The following is an 18,626-nucleotide window of genomic DNA, read 5'->3' on the forward strand; positions in this document are numbered from 1 at the left end:
CAGGACTTCTATATACACTGCTCATGCCTGTGCCCAAGGGATGTAACACAGCTGTTTGACTTAACCCCCAGAGGCGTACTCCATTGTCTCTTGAGACAGATGGGTGCCAGCAACAACAATGGCTGCCATTTGATACTTGAAAGTGCATTATACAAAGGTTTTCCAAGGGTGCTCCTCCAGCTTGGTGGCGGTGGTGTTCTTGCAGGTGTATACTGCAACATGTTATCCATGCAATATACCGGTAAGTGCATTAGTGCCAGACAGAAGCAAATGTTGGAAACAGTGTTTGGATGCACAAGAGCTTAGCAACTCATCACTGGGGAAAATGAGTTTTGGGGTTTTCATCCCTGGAACGTTCTGTTGAAGTTCAAACACTGCCAGATTACTGCAGGCAAGCAGATGGGCCAACCACCACTTAAAGCAATGGAAAGACATTACCTTAAGGAAAGAAAGAAAGCAGCCCTTGTCTCCCTCATATTTACTCAAGGTAAGACACCATCCTGGAAATGGGCCTTCCCAAAGACTGGTTCACTCTTGTGGGGTATTATCACTCGCAAGCTGCCAAAAATATTTTGGCCCACTTCTAGTGAGAATCCCTCCAACACAAATGTTCAAGCTCTCCTTAGACAGAAGGTGGTTTGGCCTTTATGTGTTATATCACTCTTTCTGTCAACTCAGTCAAATGTGTTAACCTGAGCTTCGTAGTGTTGTTAAAACCCTTTCCTTTGGTTAGTGTGGCTGGGCCTATACTCTACATTTCTTATGCCCTACAACTCTTCCAAGATTCTCCATCTGCAGCATGGGCGGTTTGCTGAACTCTGCAAATATTTCTTCTTTGGTAATGAATACTTTTTTTTTTTTTTTACAGCAAGTATTCCCATGTGTTTGCTTTTTTTTGCCTCCTGCTCTACAGAACCCTTTTCTACACAAACAGCAGATTGCATAGCTGCTAGCCTTTTGATCTTTTAGATAAAAATTCCCACACCAATGATTCTCTCTTGATTTGCCTTAGCAATTGTGTGTTAAGGTTTCATCCCATTGTAATTTCATTTCTGTCAGTTTTCTAGAACTTTACACTCAGTACTCATGGCTTCTTGGGTCCCCCCCTCCCCCCCTTCCTCACACAGTCTGCATAGGCTTGCCAAATCTCATTCATTTGGAGAGACTTGTTCAGTCTGATTTTAAAATTGCTTTGAAATTAAATAACTCCACTCTTGTGAAGAGTGATTTACATAGTGGGTTTCAAAGAGATGTTTCAAATGGTACTTCTCATTCTTTGAAATTTCACACATTTAAATTGTCACAGTTTGAGATCCTTGTCCCGGCTTCTGTGGATTTGTAATTCTTCCTAGTAATAAATCACTATCATCGGCCTGCTTTCTCCTCCCCATCCTCCAATTGTGTCTGAACTGAATTTTGCAAAAGCACAGGAATAGCAGCAGCAATTGTGGGCAACAGTCTTGTCTTTTTATTGGCATGCAGAGGACTGTTCATTTTCACACATGCTGACTCTGGGACAAACTCACTTTTTACTTAAAATATCAGAAAACTTGAGTCCCTGGCCCTTTTTTAAGAACCAGGTGTCAGCCTTTTTGGTGTTCTTTTCTTATTTAGAAAATGTGATAGCCTGATCACAACTGAGAAAAATGTTTTAATTAGCTATGATTGACAGGTTTCACTAACCCATTGGTGGTCAGGCAATCTCAAAAAACACCTCCAACAATAGGTGAGGGGTAAGTCAAGAGGAACCCTTTAATTATAATATTACATTTCAGTGCATATGTCTTCAGCTAGAGTAATTATTGACTAACATCCTTTGTTTCATCTGACCTAGACATCATGAATCTATCTACTATCATTTATGGCAAAATTTACTGTCACTGGACAATTCCCACAAACCTTTCAGATTTCTGTGCAAATCTGTTGTGAGCAGGAATACATGCTCCTGTTGTATGTTTTATAGTCATTACAACAGCGTTTCGGAGGTATTCCCTAGTTTCTAATGAAAGATAGGGACCAGTTTCTTATGAAAAGCAAAAACAAAACACATACCCTATTTATTCTAAATGCAACACTACTGAGAACTAGAGTCTCACTACAGTATATTTAATAGCACTCTTAAAAGCAACTAATAAGGATATTCTTCTCACACTGCCTAAGGAGGCAGATGACCCCTTCTCAGCTTTCACTAACCATACTGTTTCATATTCTTTACCAGCAGAATTAGATTGCAAATTGACTTCAACTTTGTGACCACTTGGAAATGCATTTGGTTTTGTGTAGGTATACATATGCTTTCCTTGGCTTCAGCAGGCAGAGAAGCAAATGCAATTTTTACCCTTGCAAAGTAGGCTAATCTCTACACACCTACACACTGCCCTCCATTCTCCATTCTGGCAAGCAGGATGCAATATTAGAGTTCAAGGACACATCCAGTCAGGCAAAAACCCTCAAAGAGGGCGCAAAGCAGGACTGGTAAGGGATGTCCCAAGTACCAGGCAGAGAGGTCCAGATGCATGCATTTGGTCCCCAGGATCAAGGTTTTTTATCCCTGCTATAGGACTATAATATAATAGTTAATGAGTTCTCAACCACTTTTTTGGGAAACTGATTCAGACACACAACCCTGTCTTCAAAACACACTCATTCTATTTCATTGGTTATGATAAATACTTCAGTGGCACCACCAACAAAATGAGGACAGATTCCATTCTCTTCTGCAGGACTGGAACTTTAACATGTTCCACCAAATGCCAACTTTTGAGGTACTGTGTTTATACAAGGCAACATGGCGCCCGTTTCAAAGAACATTGTCAGGGGTTCAGGAGCAGAGGCACAGGGGAGAGAGGAGGTGGAGAGCGAAGGGGAACAATCCGAGGGCAGCGTAGGAGAATATGACAGTGGGCCGAGAGATTCCATGAGCTTCTCCAGCGATTCGGAAGATTCCCAGAAGGGGGCACCGATGGCCAGGGCAAGGGGGGTCCCGGGAGGGATGCACCAGAAGCAAGGGGCCAGTGGTGACTCCCAAAGCAGCAGCTGGAGATCGGGACCAGCTTCCCCACCAGAGCGTAGCGGGGGGGAAGAGTCCCACGTGTCAGGGCCGGCTTCCCCTCCAGTGGGGAGAGAAGATGAGTCAGGGCTGACCACGCCCCTATCGCTGAGTGAGGGAACGGGGGGGAAGTCAGACCCAGCTAGCCCCCCCCCGAAGGGGGAAGCAGTGACAGGAGCAGTGTAACGGTCAGGAGGAAGGTTGCCGGCTGGGCGCGCGCGCCAAGTTCAAATGTACAGGCGCGCGGGACAGCAGGGAGCTCGGATTGGGAGCCAGGTCCTAAAGCACGCCGGAAGCAGGGGGAAGAATCCGGGGAATCAGCATCAGAAGAGTCCAGAAAGGGCGACACCCCAGCGGGCAGAAGGACCCAGAGGAGAAAGGAGCAGAGGAGGAGGTGGAGCAAGGCTAGGGTCTTGAACTGGTGTCGAGGGGGAGGAGATTCAGATGGAGCTTCAGCGGTCTAGGTTTGGGATGTAGAGCTGCACGCCGCGGCTTTGAAATGGAAACTGAACCTTAATAAAGTCTTTTGTATATAGCAAGAACTGGCGTTGGTCCTTTGTGAGCTGGGACCTTGGGCAGCTCTGACAAACATTTTTCATCAAAGTTCATGCAGAAGCATGTTTTTTTTCTCAGTGTTGATAGCAGCTTAAAAATGCACACTTTATCTCAATATTTTAGATCTACTTTTCTTGAAATATCATATCACTGACTCTCTCCAAGGTTTAAAGAAGGTCATTGTTAACTTTGCTGGTCTGCTGTTGTAACTGATCCAATGTGTTTGAGATATATATTTTCTCAAAATGGCTAATGAAGACGCATGGTTCAAAAAATGCACACATAGAGCTATTATATTAGTGGTCCCTTGATTACCATGTCTTTTTGGGAAACATCTTCATGTGTGCTTGCTAGGAAAATATTACACCAATATGTTATGAGTTAAGAACATATTTGTCATTGCCAAAGCCAACAAGATCTTTTGCAACCCACCAAGTGTTCTTGCCTCAAGCCAATAAAGGCAAGACTTCATACCAACTGAATGTATCTGTTTTCAGGCAGGAATTTCATTTCAAATTTCAATGGGCTTAGCACATTTACTAACACAGAGAACTAAGTGTGGTACTTAACTCTCTTATCAACACCATGTCACAGACTTCTGCTCTACTGCACTACCACAACACACTGATGCTACCTGACACCAGCAAAACACATTCCATGGACCAAACAAATATAGAAAGCTGTCCTATACTGAGTCAGACTATTGGGCCATCAAGCTCAGTATTCTCCACACTGGCAGTAACTCTCCAGAGTTTCAGTTTCAGATTGTATTCTTCCCCAGCCCTGCCTAAAGATGGCAAGGATTGAACTTGGGACCTCCTAGATGCAAAGCATGAGCTCGACCACAGCCTTTCCATTCTTGTTTAACTCTACAGTTGGTTTCAAATAAAGGATTGTGGACAGGGTTTCCTTAGTAGAAGGCCAAGACTGATAAATGTCTAAACCAACATGGCAGATTTATTCAGTGCTTTTTTCCCTTAAAAATAATGTTTAGGGGAACTCTCATTTTGACTCAAGAAAATCACTGGGAAAGGAAATGAAGCCACCATCGGAGGTGGTAACAAAGAAACTGACCAATCACCGGGCTAGATTCCAACTCCTATTTCACACATTAAACGCTCATTTCTGTCTGAGACTCAGGAAATACCGTGACAGGAAATGAGGCCGCCATCGGGGGTAGTGATGGAACTGATGATTCACCATGCTATTCAATGGAACTGATGATTCACCGTGCTAGAGAATAAACTATTTTTTAAAAAAAAAATAGTTTCTTCTCCCGTTAGATTCACAAAATGTTTAGGGGTGTTCGTACCCTTGCGTACCCCCAGAAAAAAGCACTGGATTTATTTATTTAAGATATTTATATACTACTTAATCATTAGAATGTCTAAGCAATGTACATAAAATTTCAAAAAATAAAAATAACCCATACAATGAATCAGAACAATAATAATTCATCATAAAACTGGACACTAATTTAAAATGCCTGCTGAAATAAGAATGTCTTCATTGCACACTTGAAGAGGGTGCCCTGTCTAATCAAATTTGTTGCAGAGTGGGGGGAGTTCACAAATCTGGGCCCATGACACTGAGAGCACTTCTTCTAGTAGTTAAGAGCCATCCATCTGAGCTATGGGAGTCTACCAACAGAGACTCACCCAAAGATTCTTTCTAGATATGAGCGCCTCTTTGATTCAGTGTTAAGGATACAACAAAAATAGAATCCAAGGCTGCTTAGAACTCCTGACCATTCTCTTTGAAGGGTGCTTCTGAATGAGTCTTGTTGAAGCTGCACAGGGTATCTGTTTACAAATGTTTTAATTTTAAAATAACTCATTAGAGCAGTAGTGAGGTAGCTTTTCATTGGGTTACATGGTGAAACAACTTCCTTTGGCTATTTAACACTTAAGGTAAAGGTACCCCTGCCCGTACGGGCCAGTCTTGACAGACTCTGGGGTTGTGCGCCCATCTCACTTAAGAGGCCAGGGGCCAGCGTTGTCCGGAGACACTTCCGGGTCACGTGGCCAGTGTGACATCGCTGCTCTGGCCAGAGCCAGAGCCAGAGCCAGAGCCAGAGCCGCACACGGAAACGCTGTTTACCTTCCCGCTAGTAAGCGATCCCTATTTATCTACTTGCGCCCAGGGGTGCTTTCGAACTGCTAGGTTGGCAGGCGCTGGGACCGAACGACGGGAGCGCACCCCGCCGCAGGGATTCGAACCGCCGACCTTTCGATCGGCAAGCCCTAGGCGCTGAGGCTTTTACCCACAGCGCCACCTGCGTCCCACATTTAACACTTAAGAGCAACAAATAAATGAAGAGCTGAAGTGGAGAGTCTTAATGGATATCAAAGGCATTTATCTGAAACCAAACTCCCCTTGAAAGTATGTACAGATTTGATGGTTTCTGGCTTACTGGCAGCTAAATGTCTGCTCAAATAGGGCCCACTGACCTCTGCAGAAAAATAATTGAGCTACCTTTGCCCCCTCAGCCTAATTTCTAGAGATAAGTAACATTAACAGGAAATGTTATCTGTTTCCATTGAATCTGAAAAATCCCAGACTGTGTGTTTCACAAATTATAAGAATATGTTCATGGTTTTCCAATTGCAACATTTATACTTAATAGAAGCATTTCATCTAGTTTTCATGCTAAAGTCGTTTAATTCACAAATCTCAGGGTGGGTGAGTGGGGAGTGACATTTATGAATTCTGACAAGCATTTTCCATCTCTTGAATATTTCCAGAGAAAAAGTAAAGTTTAATTATTAGTGATAAGCAGAGGTGTTACTAGCAGAATTTAATTATTTGATTAAATTTTAAAACACACAACTCAGCACTATACAAAGTGTAGTAAAATAATAATTAGAGAGGACATGAATTAAGATAAGGAACATATCTTAAATACAATAGGAGAGAAAAAACATTTCAGGAGAATAAAAATAAAACTTGCATGACTTTAGCACTCTTGTTCTCTAAAGCTGAAGAGGAGAGATAAATTAATTGATGTTCGGCTGATGTTCCATTTTATCTGTTCTATCCTCATATGCATGTTTGACATGAGATAATCTAGTACAGAACTGCAGCACAATCTATATTTTTACTTGGAATCAACTCTTGTTGCATTTAGTGGGTCTTATTTCCAAGCCCTCTGCACAGTAAGGGTTATGAAGGGGCAAGATGGGTACAAAAAGGCTGTGGGGGCCTGCATTTAGCTTTGCCCTAAGGTCCTATGGCCCCTCCAGTCTTCCATGTGTTGAGGGAAAACTGTTGAAGCTGGGAGTCTTCTATCCATGGAGACAATCCATGCAATTTTGAACCCTTGGGTGTGGGACTAGTCTCAAGATCTCTCAATTCCTTTACATCTATGTTGTCACTTCACATGTTTAATGTGAAAGTTTCAGTTTCAGCCTAACATGCTAAAGACATTTCAGTCCCAGCAGTACATAGGCCTATAACATGCAAGGACATCTTAAGGTCTAATCCTTAGCTTTAAGGCAGGACCCTTCTCAAAGCAGACCCTCACCAATGAACCCACATAATCTATCATGTGTCACCAAAAGACAGCAAGAGTTACAATGAGGAAAAAATTATATTATGGTGTTCATGAAACCAATGAATTAAATGATTCAAGCTAGGTACTACCAGAATAGTCACAACCCCTTCAGGATGTATTCACATCCCCAGCTATTTCCATAATGATATGCCTACACACACACACACACACACACACACACACAATACCAGACGAGGCCTCAGGACGCTGGCATAATCATGAATAACTAGGTTAAATCAGAGCACTCTTTACAGTGGATTACCCTGGATTGAGCCATAAACTGTTGCAATTTACACTGGCTGACATTTAACTAGAGGGAGCTATTTTGTGGTAATCCTCACAGATCTTATTGTGGAGCCATCTAGTGAGGCTAAGGTCATATCCACACCATATATTAAAAGCACATTAAAAGCACTTTAAAAGTCATCTGCTTAAATGTGCTTGAAATGTATGGTGCGGATGTGAGGTAAGAAAAAGTTTCACCCCGAGGTCTTTTTGGGAGCAGGATTGCTGTATGATCCATTAAACTAAGCTGGTTGGGGCTTAACTAAATCGATGGTTATGAATGGCTACTAACCGTGATGCCTATACTGTTCCTTCACAGCCAGAGGCAGTAATGTTTCTGAATATCAGTTGTTGGAAGTCACAGAAAGGAAGAGCGTTCTTGTGCTTGGGTCCTGCTTTCCAGTTTTCCACAGGTATCTGATTGGCCACTGTGAGAACAGGATGCTGGACCAGTTGGGCCATTGGCCTCATCCAGTAGGCTCTTCTTAGATGCTCCATGAACAAAATGGCTAGCAATGACACTGTGGGCATTAAATAATAATAATTATGGGGTGGTGTAGATTATTCTCATCAGCACCCAGCACCCATCCTTCCCTCTCAAACTATGACCACTACCACCCCAGTGGTAGTGGGGTGGGTACCAAAGGATTTGAGATGGAGAGAATCTCTATAGGCTTTGCGCCCTTTATTTTTTAAGGTTTTTTTGTGTGTGTTTTTTGCTTTTTTGTTAGAAAGTAGAATGCCTTTTTTATTTTTCCTCCTTTTTGGGTGAGTCTGCTATTTTATTATTTATTCATTCTCCCTCCTTTTGCTTGCTTGGTGTGTGAGTGGGTGTCCTTATTATTTATCCAAAGCTGCGGATGTCAGTGTTTTAAATCAATAGAAAACTTTCCCCAACTTCCCCACACATCAGATTGGCCAACACCCTAGATTTGCTTTGGCTTCCCCCTTGCTTTATTTGGCTTGCTTTGCCTTTTCCAAGGTTGCCAAAAGCTTAGCTTAGCAGCTGTCCCTTCTGTGCATGGGACACAAAGGGCATAAGAAATCAGAATTTGGTGCTACAGGATCTGCTTTGAATGCAGACCCTGGGCTCAGCCAGCTAGCTCGAGAGGTGAAAAATCTGTGCCTGAGAACCTGGAGAGATGCTTTCATGCAAAGTAGACAGAACTGGGCTACATAGTCAAACAACCTGACCTAGAACTGAACAGCTTCTCATGGGCAAGATTCAATAATGGGGCCCACACAATGACCTGTGCTAGCACAATGGGGCTCCCCACCCCACAAACTGGGCCAGGGTGTCGAGAGAACCCCAGAACAGTGCATGGGCAGGGGAGAGAAAGGGGGACTGTTCCATATGGCAAGTCAAAATGTTTGTCAAGTTCTGACAGATTGATCAAAATAGTGGAATGTTGAATTCCTCCCAAAGTTCCTAAGTATGCATTAGCAGGGTTGCCAGCTTAAATAGGGAGGCAGGTAAGCCCCATCCCACATAACTGATCAGAGGAGGATGCGGATGCACACCTTTAAATGGCAATTCCCATCAACTGGGGGGGGGGGGCAGCCGCCTCAAATATTTTATTGGTGAGGGCAAGCGATCCCGGCCCCTAGAAGTTGACTCCTATGAGCCAGTGCCTGTTCAGATACTGTTCAGACGGTGTTGTTGTTTGTTGTTTAGTCGTGTAGTCGTGTCTGACTCTTCATGACCCCATGGACCAGAGCACGCCAGGCACTTCTGTCCTCCACTGCCTCCCACAGTTTGATCAAACTCATGCTGGTACAGTGGTGCCTCGCAAGACAAAAAGAATCCATTCCGCAATTCTCTTCGTCTAGCGGTTTTTTCGTCTTGTGAAGCAAGCCCATTGACGGCTTAGCGGATTAGCGCTATTAGCGGCTTAGCGGCTTTTAGCGGCTTTTAGCGGCTTAGAAAAAGGGGGGGAAAGGGGGGAAAAGTCGGAAAAACTCGCAAGACATTTCGTCTTGCGAAGCAAGCCCATAGGGAAATTCGTTTTGCGAAGCGCCTCCAAAACGGAAAACCCTTTCGTTTAGCGGGTTTTTCATCTTGTGAGGCATTCGTCTTGCGGGGCACCACTGTAGCTTCAAGAACACCATCCAACCATCTCATCCTCTGTCGTCTCCTTCTCCTTGTGCCCTCCATCTTTCCCAACATCAGGGTCTTTTCCAGGGAGTCTTCTCTTCTCATGAGGTGGCCAAAGTATTGGAGCCTCAGCTTTACGATCTGTCCTTCCAGTGAGCACTCAGGGCTGATTTCCTTAAGAATGGATACGTTTGATCTTCTTGCAGTCCATAGGACTCTCAAGAGTCTCCTCCAGCACCATAATTCAAAAGCATCAATTCATGGCCTCTATTCAAGAGGCTACAGGAAGAACAGGCTAAAGGGATGCTGTTTTGCCTAGTCCGTGGCAAATAACAAATAAAAGTTGAACATTTTTGGAATGACTGAAGTCGACATTCCCCTTCCCCCCACCCCACCCCATGGAAAATCGTTGGGGGTTGCATCCCAGTTGCAGACAGGGCCAGACCCACATACAGTCATGCATCCTCAACACACACACACATAATTATATACACACAGGGATGGCTGCTGTACTGTTGCTGTTGTTCTTTTAATTGCATATTATGTTTTTGTTACATATTACATTGCTGTGCACGACCTGTTATCTGACAAGATGGTGTTACGTTTTATAAATAAATAAATGAAGCAAGCACTTACTTCCCATGGAAACAGAGGCATCTATTTCATTCTTAGTAACTCCACTGATGTTTCGCCTTCCATTTTCTTCTTTTTTAATGAAGTTTGTAAAGGCAGTTTTGAAAAGAGTTCCCAACACCGTCCCAACTCTGCAAAACAACTGCCATAAAGAACTTAGCAACCCTAGGGGGGGGGGGGAATGCAAACAAGGTCAACGCACCGCAGAACTGTCAGACCTACCCTACAGCTACATAATGCTTCAAACATCAAAATGGAATTGCATGCTAAAAAAAAATGCATGCAGGCTGTTGCAAAATGGATAGGCTACTTTTTGCACATTTTGAAGGAGTACAAGCAAGTCTGCTGAGACATTCTCTCCTCTGCTCTGTTCTTTTTGTGGAGGAAGGAACTGCAGTCGCATACTTTTCATTACCTGAAAGGACCTTTCCCTTCAGCTGAACAGCTGGGAGGGGACCCAGATTTACAGCTCCCATTGCAAACAAATGCCAGCTCTGCTCAGAACACAGTGTGTTTCCTTGATATCAAAGCAAAGACAGGGTATCTAAAAGAGGAGTACCCTAAAGGGGCGCACAAATAATGTCAAACAGCAATTTGGATTAGATGCCGATTTGGCTCCAGACAGTTTGATGGCTTTATACATCTCAAATGTCCCACTAGACCAGGCACCCCCAAACTCGGCCCTCCAGATGTTTTGGGACTACAACTGCCATCATCCCTAGCTAACAGGACCAGTGGTCAGGGATGGTGGGAATTGTAGTCCCAAAACATCTGGAGGGCCGAGTTTGGGGGTGCCTGCACTAGACAGTGAATATTTTCTAAAGTTTCCCCAAACTGAATCTGAACATTCATTCCTATGGCATCACTGAGGGATGAAGTTACCATCCTCTTGCATCAGCCAGGTTCTAATGTTCTTCAATCCACCCCCTTTTATATCTCCCATATTAATGCTGCAAAGGTCTGACAACTCCCTCTGCACCCCAAAAACCCCTATCATGGTGCTTTGCAACCATGTGTCAGTTAGCAGAGAAACCGAGAGCTAGAAATAGGAAAGAGAAGAATGAGGAGAACTATTGAATCGCTGTGCCCTCAAATAACAACAAGCCAAGGACAAGCTGATCCGGAAACAGAGCTGAGAATCTTGCAGTTCTGGGTGCAGGATAAAGTAGCAGCATACCAAGACATGACAGAGCTTTCCCTTGGCCAGCACTGAGATGCCTTGAAACCGTCTCCTGCGTTGTCACATCCTTGCCACTGAAGCCACGAAAATTACCACTTTCTCTCTTTCCTATGTCATGTCTTGGCAAGTATATGCCTAGTGAAGCTCCAGCTTCTTTGTCTAAGTAAGCACTTAAAAATCCAATATCTGCTTTAATAATCTGATTACGATGGGCTGGATCCTGCCAGTTTCCGCTCAGCCATACAGGACTTGCTGTCAAAATGCTCTTGCATTCCTGTTGGCTTTGACTCTAGTTCGCAAACCATTTAACTTGCACAGTCAGACTCCCGGTAGGCAAGGATGTGGGGAAAGACTGCAAGCCTTTTTGTCTCTGAAGCAAAGTGTTTTTGGCATGACTCCCTTTCCTTCCTTTTCTCAGAAAGCAAACCCAAATGGAACATCGGATTTTCCTCCTTTTCTATCAGAAATTTGTATGCAACTGCTCTCCTAATTTTACTTTCAGACCTTGAACATCCATCTTAAAAGAAGCATCTAGCCTGAAGTCAATTAATAAATTGGTTGAAATGTCTGTTTGATTAAAACTGGTCTGTGAATAAACACCTCAGATGTGCTATATTCTTTTTCATACTGTCCTTTAATTAAGGATTTAATGCCCTGCAATTATCCAATTTATTCTCTGTCTCTCTCTTGGCTTAAATGCAGGTCTTGCCACCCTTAGAAAACTTTCAGGGTTTCTATTGTTGTCTACTAGCACATCACAAGGAATGCTTCCTTGACAACAAAGACAAAAAGGACCCTCATGGCTCCATCTTTTATTCCAGAAGGATGCACAAGTGAAATAGTTGGTTTGCATCATTTTAAGTCAAGTCACAAATGAGCTCTGCGGTTACATGATATTTCTGTGCTGATTTTTTGTTGATGTAATTGGCAATCTGTAGGCTTTGTTTTTCACATTTTGAATTCTTTTTCTAGGCAAAAAAAAATAAATTGCCACCCTAATGCTCCTATTATAACTCTCATGTGCAAAAGAGCACAGAGTGCAGTAATCAGAAAACGAAAACAAAACAAAAACAGCAAAACAAAATCCAGCTCTACTGGATCTGTACTGGATTCTATCCACATGTGGAGCTTCTAAGGAAATTTGAGGGACCTGACCAGATCTTCATCTTCCAGGCTGAGGAGAGAGACCAGGAATGCAGCTGCAAAGCTCAGATAGTGACACAGACACAGGAATAGTGGGAGTGCAATCACCCCGATCTCATAGACTTACAAGATTAGCCGAGAAGCGCAAACTGACAGGAAGAGAAGCTGGTGTTTTTCCTGTTGGGGGAAAAGGGGGCGGAGCTCAGTTCCAGCAACTGTGTCATCGGAGGAGGACTGAAATTAGCTGAGCTCCAACAGGGGCTTTTTTAATTGCCAGTAAATCTGAAATAATTAACTGCCAGAGCCGTCTTGTGTGTGTGGGAGAGACCCAAGCCTGACAGCCAGCAATAACAAATTTTACATATTTATATACCCCAACTCAACACAAATACTTTCCCTTTTACCTTCCCCACAGCCTCCCCACTATACTGTGTTGGATTTTGCATCATGAATGCGGTTTAGAGTAGTAGTAATAATAATAATAATTTATTATTTATACCTCGCCCATCTGGCTGGGCCCCCCCAGCCACTCTGGGCGGTTTCCATAGAAATATCACACGTTAAAAACTTCCCTCAACAGGGCTGCCTTAAGATGTCTTCTGAATGTCAGGTAGTTGTTTATCACTTTGACATCTGCTGGAAGGGCATTCCACAGGGCGGGCGCCACTACCGAGAAGGCCCTCTGCCTGGTTCCCTGTAGCTTTGCTTCTTGCAATGAGGGAACCACCAGAAGGCCCTCGGCGCTGGACCTCAGCATCCGGGCAGAACGATGGGGGTGGAGACGCTCCTTCAGGTATACTGGACCGAGGCCGTTTAGGGCTTTAAAGGTCAGCACCAACACTTTGAATTGTGCTCGGAAACGTACTGGGAGCCAATGTAGGTCTTTCAAGACCGGTGTTATATGGTCTTGGCGGCCGCCCCCAGTCACCAGTCTAGCTGCATTCTGGATTAGTTGCAGTTTCCGAGTCACCTTCAAAGGTAGCCCCACGTAGAGTGCATTGCAGTAGTCCAAGCAGGAGATAACCAGAGCATGCACCACTCTGGCGAGACAGTCCGCAGGCAGATAGGGTCTCAGCCTACGTACCAGATGGAGCTGGTAGACAGCTGCCCTGGACACAGATTTGACCTGTGCCTCCATGGACAGCTGTGAGTCCAAAATGACTCCCAGGCTGTGCACCTGGTCCTTCAGGGGCACAGTTACCCCATTCTAGACCAGGGAATCCTCCACACCTGCCCGCCTCCTGTCCCCCCAAAACAGTACTTCTGTCTTGTCAGGATTCAACCTCAATCTGTTAGCCGCCATCCATCCTCCAACCACCTCCAGACACTCACACAGGACCTTCACCGCCTTCACTGGTTCTGATTTAAAAGAGAGGTAGAGCTGGGTATCACCTGCATACTGATGAACACCGAGCCCAAACCTCCTGATGATCTCTCCCAGTGGCTGCATGTAAATGTTGAAAAGCATGGGGGAGAGGACAGAACCCTGAGGCACCCCACAAGTGAGAGCCCAGGGGTCTGAACACTCATCCCCCACCACCACTTTCTGAACACGGCCCAGGAGGAAGGAGCGGAACCACTGTATGACAGTGCCCCCAGCTCCCAGCCCCTCAAGACGGTCCAGAAGGATGTTATGGTTGATGGTATCAAACGCCGCTGAGAGATCCAGCAGAATTAGGAAACAGCTCTCACCTTTGTCCCTAGCTCGCCGGAGATCATCAACCAGTGCGACCAAGGCAGTTTCAGTCCCATGATGAGGCCTGAATCCCGACTGGAAGGGATCCAAATGGTCCGCTTCTTCCAGGCGTGCCTGGAGTTGTTCAGCAACCGCTCGCTCAATCACCTTGCCCAAGAAGGGAAGATTTGAGACTGGGCGATAGTTGGCCATCGTGGCCGCATCTAAAGATGTTTTTTTAAGAAGCGGTTTAATAACCGCCTCTTTCAGTGGGTCTGGGAAGGCTCCCTCATGGAGGGAAGCATTCACCACCCCACGAAGCCCATCGCCCAGTCCTTCCCGGCTAGCTTTTATAAGCCAAGATGGGCAAGGATCCAGGAGACAGGTGGTTGGTTTCACTCGTCCAAGTAGCCTGTCCACATCCTTGGAGGTAACAGATTGGAATTGATCCCACTCAACTTGACTAGACAAAACTCTAGCACTCTCCCGCCCCGGCACTGCTCCCATGGTGGAGTCTACTTCTTCCCGAATCTGAGCGATTTTATCTGCAAAAAACTTTGCAAAATCATTGCAGGAGAACATGTGGCCCCTACTGGGCCCCGATGTTGCATGTGGTTCCGCTAAATTATGAACCACCTGAAAAAGTCTCCTGCTGCTGTTTTCTGCAGATGCAATAGAGGCGGTGAAGAAATTCTTCTTCGCCGTCGCTATCGCCACTTGGTAGGCTCGACGTTGAGTTCTAACCTGTGTCCAGTCAGATTCGGAATGAGTTATCCGCCACTGGCGCTCTAGCCGTCTCAACGATTGTTTCATTGCCCTCAGATCTGTGGAAAACCACGGGGCTGTCCGGGCTCCATGCAATCGCAGAGGCCGCTTCGGAGCCAAACAGTCAATAGTCCTGGTTAACTCCACATTCCAGCGGGCCATCAGGGAATCAGCTGAAAGGCCATCAACATGGGATAAAGCATCCCCTACCACTCTCTGGAAACCATTTGGATCCATTAAGTGGCAGGCGCAGACCATCTGAATTGGTCCCACCTCCCTGCAGAGGGGATGGGTCACAGAGAAGTCCAGTTGCACCAGGAAGTGATCTGACCATGGCACTTCTTTCGTTTTGCTTTTACTTAGTGTCAGATCACCAACATCCATAGAGGTAAACACCAGGTCCAAGGCATGTCCGCAGCTATGGGTTGGGCCAGACTTATTCAGGGACAGCCCCATGGAGGCCATGCTTTCCACGAAGTCCCGAGCGGGCCCTTGTAAGGTGTCTCCAGGAGAACATCCGCCACGACCTGAAGCAGCTCGGGCAGGGAATCCTTGGTGCAGTGGGGAGGTCGGTACACCAAAAGGAATCCTGTACTGCCCCTATTGCCCAACTTCCAGAACATGCACTCGGAAAACTGGGTCTTCCCAATAGGACGCCTGGTGCAAACTAATGACTTCCTAAATATCACTGCAACCCCCCCTCCCCACCCACATGACCTGGGTTGCTGTGCGTAAGAGAAACCTGGTGGACAAGCAGCGGCAAGGACAGGCCCATCTGCTTCATCTAACCAAGTCTCTGTTACACATGCCAGGTCAAGTCCTCCATCCATGATCAAGTCATGGATGGCAGTGGTCTTATGAATCATTGACCTGGCATTGCACAGCAGCACCTTCAGGTCATGTGGGTATCCCTTGCTGATTCTAGTATCCATCCAGTCAGGACCAGACCCAGAGGCAGGAATGGTCCTCAGACAACGACTAAACCTGCCCCCTCTGTAATGACATGGAGTCTTAGCGTAACTCCTCCTCCTACCCGTGATCACTGAGATCGGTTGTCCCAGTGCATCTCCGCCTGTGGAACATGCCCCAGCCATTTTGTGGACTGGGGCCCACTCCCCGGCAGCCCTTACCCCTCCCCTTAAGAACAAAATAACACCTTAAACAAACAAACAAACAAACAAACAAAACCAATAAAACAATACAAACAAAAAACTGTAAAAATTACAAAAACATCAAAATCAAAAAAATTCCCCAAGCCCAACCAAACATCCATCCCACCCCCACCCCCCACATACAAAAAATCCAAAAGAATTTTTTAAAAACATTTTAAAAACACTCTGTGCCCCTCCGGCAGTAACAGCAACAGTCCTAGTGAGGCCTGTCAGGCCCCGCCCTGGGCCAGGTGGTAAGTGTCAAAAGCAGGGCCCTCAGGCACTCACTCAGGGGAGTCCTCCTGGGCAGCAGGCAGCAGGCAGCAAGCAGCAAGCAGTGCTTGTGAGGCTTCAGGCCCCGCCCCAGGCCAGATGGTAAGTGTCAAGAGCAGGGCCCTCAGGCACTCACTCAGGGGAGTCCTCCTGGGCAGCAGGCAGCAAGCAGCAAATGGCAGGAAAGAGTAGTCTCCCTTCCTCCACACACCCCTTTCCACCACTCCTGTTTCAAATCCCTTATCTCAGAAAAATACAGACAACAATCAGAAATACTACTCAAAAAACTGCCATTACTTTATATTTGCCTTGACAAAAGACATAGTCAAAAAGAGGGGGAGTATGTCACCTCTATAGTGTCATGATACGATTCACCACTAAATGGCACTGGAAGGGAACCAGTTGTTTACTGTGTCTTGTTTATGAGAGACAATAAAGTTATTGTCTCACTTCCTGACTGGTGTGTCCTTTGAGCTTTCCATGACAAGCACTATTCATAAACTATATAGAATATTAGTTTCATTGCAGAGTATTTGACTGTTGCTAGGAAACAGCAAAAAAAATTAATCGGGGGAACATAAATGCTGCAAAATCAGACACCATGCAGCAGACTGAAGTGTACCACAAGATGAAGAAGCATGGCTTTGACTTTCTAAACATTAAATATAGGAGAGGGTAGAGTCAAGAGACATACTGTATGAAACCAATGTTAAAGTAACATTTCTAGTTTAAGCAGTGCTTTTTTCTGGGGGGACGCATACCCCTAAACATTTTGTTAATTTTTGTACTTTTGTCCATTTACTGTATTTATTTTCCCCCAATTTGAACTACAAAATGGTGCTTTTCTTGAGTCAAAATGAGAGTACCCCTAAACCTTTTTTTTTTTTTAAAAAAAAAAAGCACTGAGTATATGATTTGGTATTCTTTTAAACTGGCATTGCCTAAATGTAGAATATTTATTCTGGTGACCAAACTGACAATTAACTCTAGTCTGTTATTGCTTGTGCAACAACAACAACAACAAAATCAGAAAGAAACTGAAGCACTTGGAAGCTTAAAGTGTGAGTTTCAGACATTCCACAGAAATAGCCCTTGCAGAAATGCATCTAAGGCTTTGTGCTTTCAATGAACATTTCATGACTTCCACCCAATAAACCTATGTGCCTAGGCACAGCACAAGTGTATGTTGTAACATGTGTAGGGTGCAGGTGGAATCCACCACTGCAATGCCACACTCTGCTTGTTGTGTGCTCAGTGAATCCATAGAAGCCAGCCATTCTCCTGAAAGAGGAGAGGGGATCAATATTATTAATAAGCACTGCTAGTTCACAGCTTAATTGCTTCCACAGTATACTGTTTGTGGCTTGACAGAAACATCTGAAGCCCCTCTGCCATTACTAGAAGGTGAGTCAGTTCTGAAGAGCCTTCATTACAACTAACCATACAGCAAGCCAGTGCCTCCCTTTTCTGCCTCCTGGAGAAAACAAATTCACCATTTAAAAAAAAATGGTTGCATCAGCATGTTCTTCAAGCTCACCCTGAGCCCATCTCCAGTGTTCAACTGACCAAAAGATAAAAGTACCAATAGATGGAAGACTCACTAGGTGTCTGAGAATCGTTTCTTTATTTCACAAAATTTATAGTGGTTGGTGGGGAGAAAGAAGTTGGGCAGAGTTGCTCACCTGCCTTCTGAACTCCAAGTGCTGGTGGTGGTTTCTGAGAAGGTGAGGAGTGAAGCACAGGGAGCTCAGTGTGGCATCTCTTGCTTGCACAGATTATTTTTTGTGTGTGTGTGCTGCTGCAGTGGCGTAGCGTGGGGGGTGCAGGGGGGGCCGGCCGCACCGGGCGCAACATCTGGGGGTTAGGGTTAGGGGGCGCAAATCCACAGGTTAAGGGGCGCAAATCCACGGGTTAGGGGGCGCAAATCCACGGGTTAGGGGGCGCAAATTACTTGCCTTGCCCCGGGTGCTGACAACCCACGCTACGCCACTGTGCTGCTGCAAGACTTGTTACCCACAATACGTTTTGTGGCAGTGCAGCACTGATGATGATAACTTTTGAACCCATCATTTTGAAGGCAGTCAGCAGAGGGTTTGTTGCTGCCACAGTGCTGCTCAACTCCATCATCTTCTGGGTTCCAACAGAATAGTGGCAATAGTACCACCGATTTAGTCCTTCTGCCATAGAGTCAGTTTGCAAAATGACCTGAGTCCTACCTTCCAGAGCATGAGAAAACAAGCTTGCTCCATCTTCCATGTGGCAGCCCTTT

The sequence above is a fragment of the Podarcis cretensis genome, assembly GCF_951804945.1.
Source record: "Podarcis cretensis genome assembly, chromosome: 1".
Classification (NCBI taxonomy): Eukaryota; Metazoa; Chordata; class Lepidosauria; order Squamata; family Lacertidae; genus Podarcis; species Podarcis cretensis.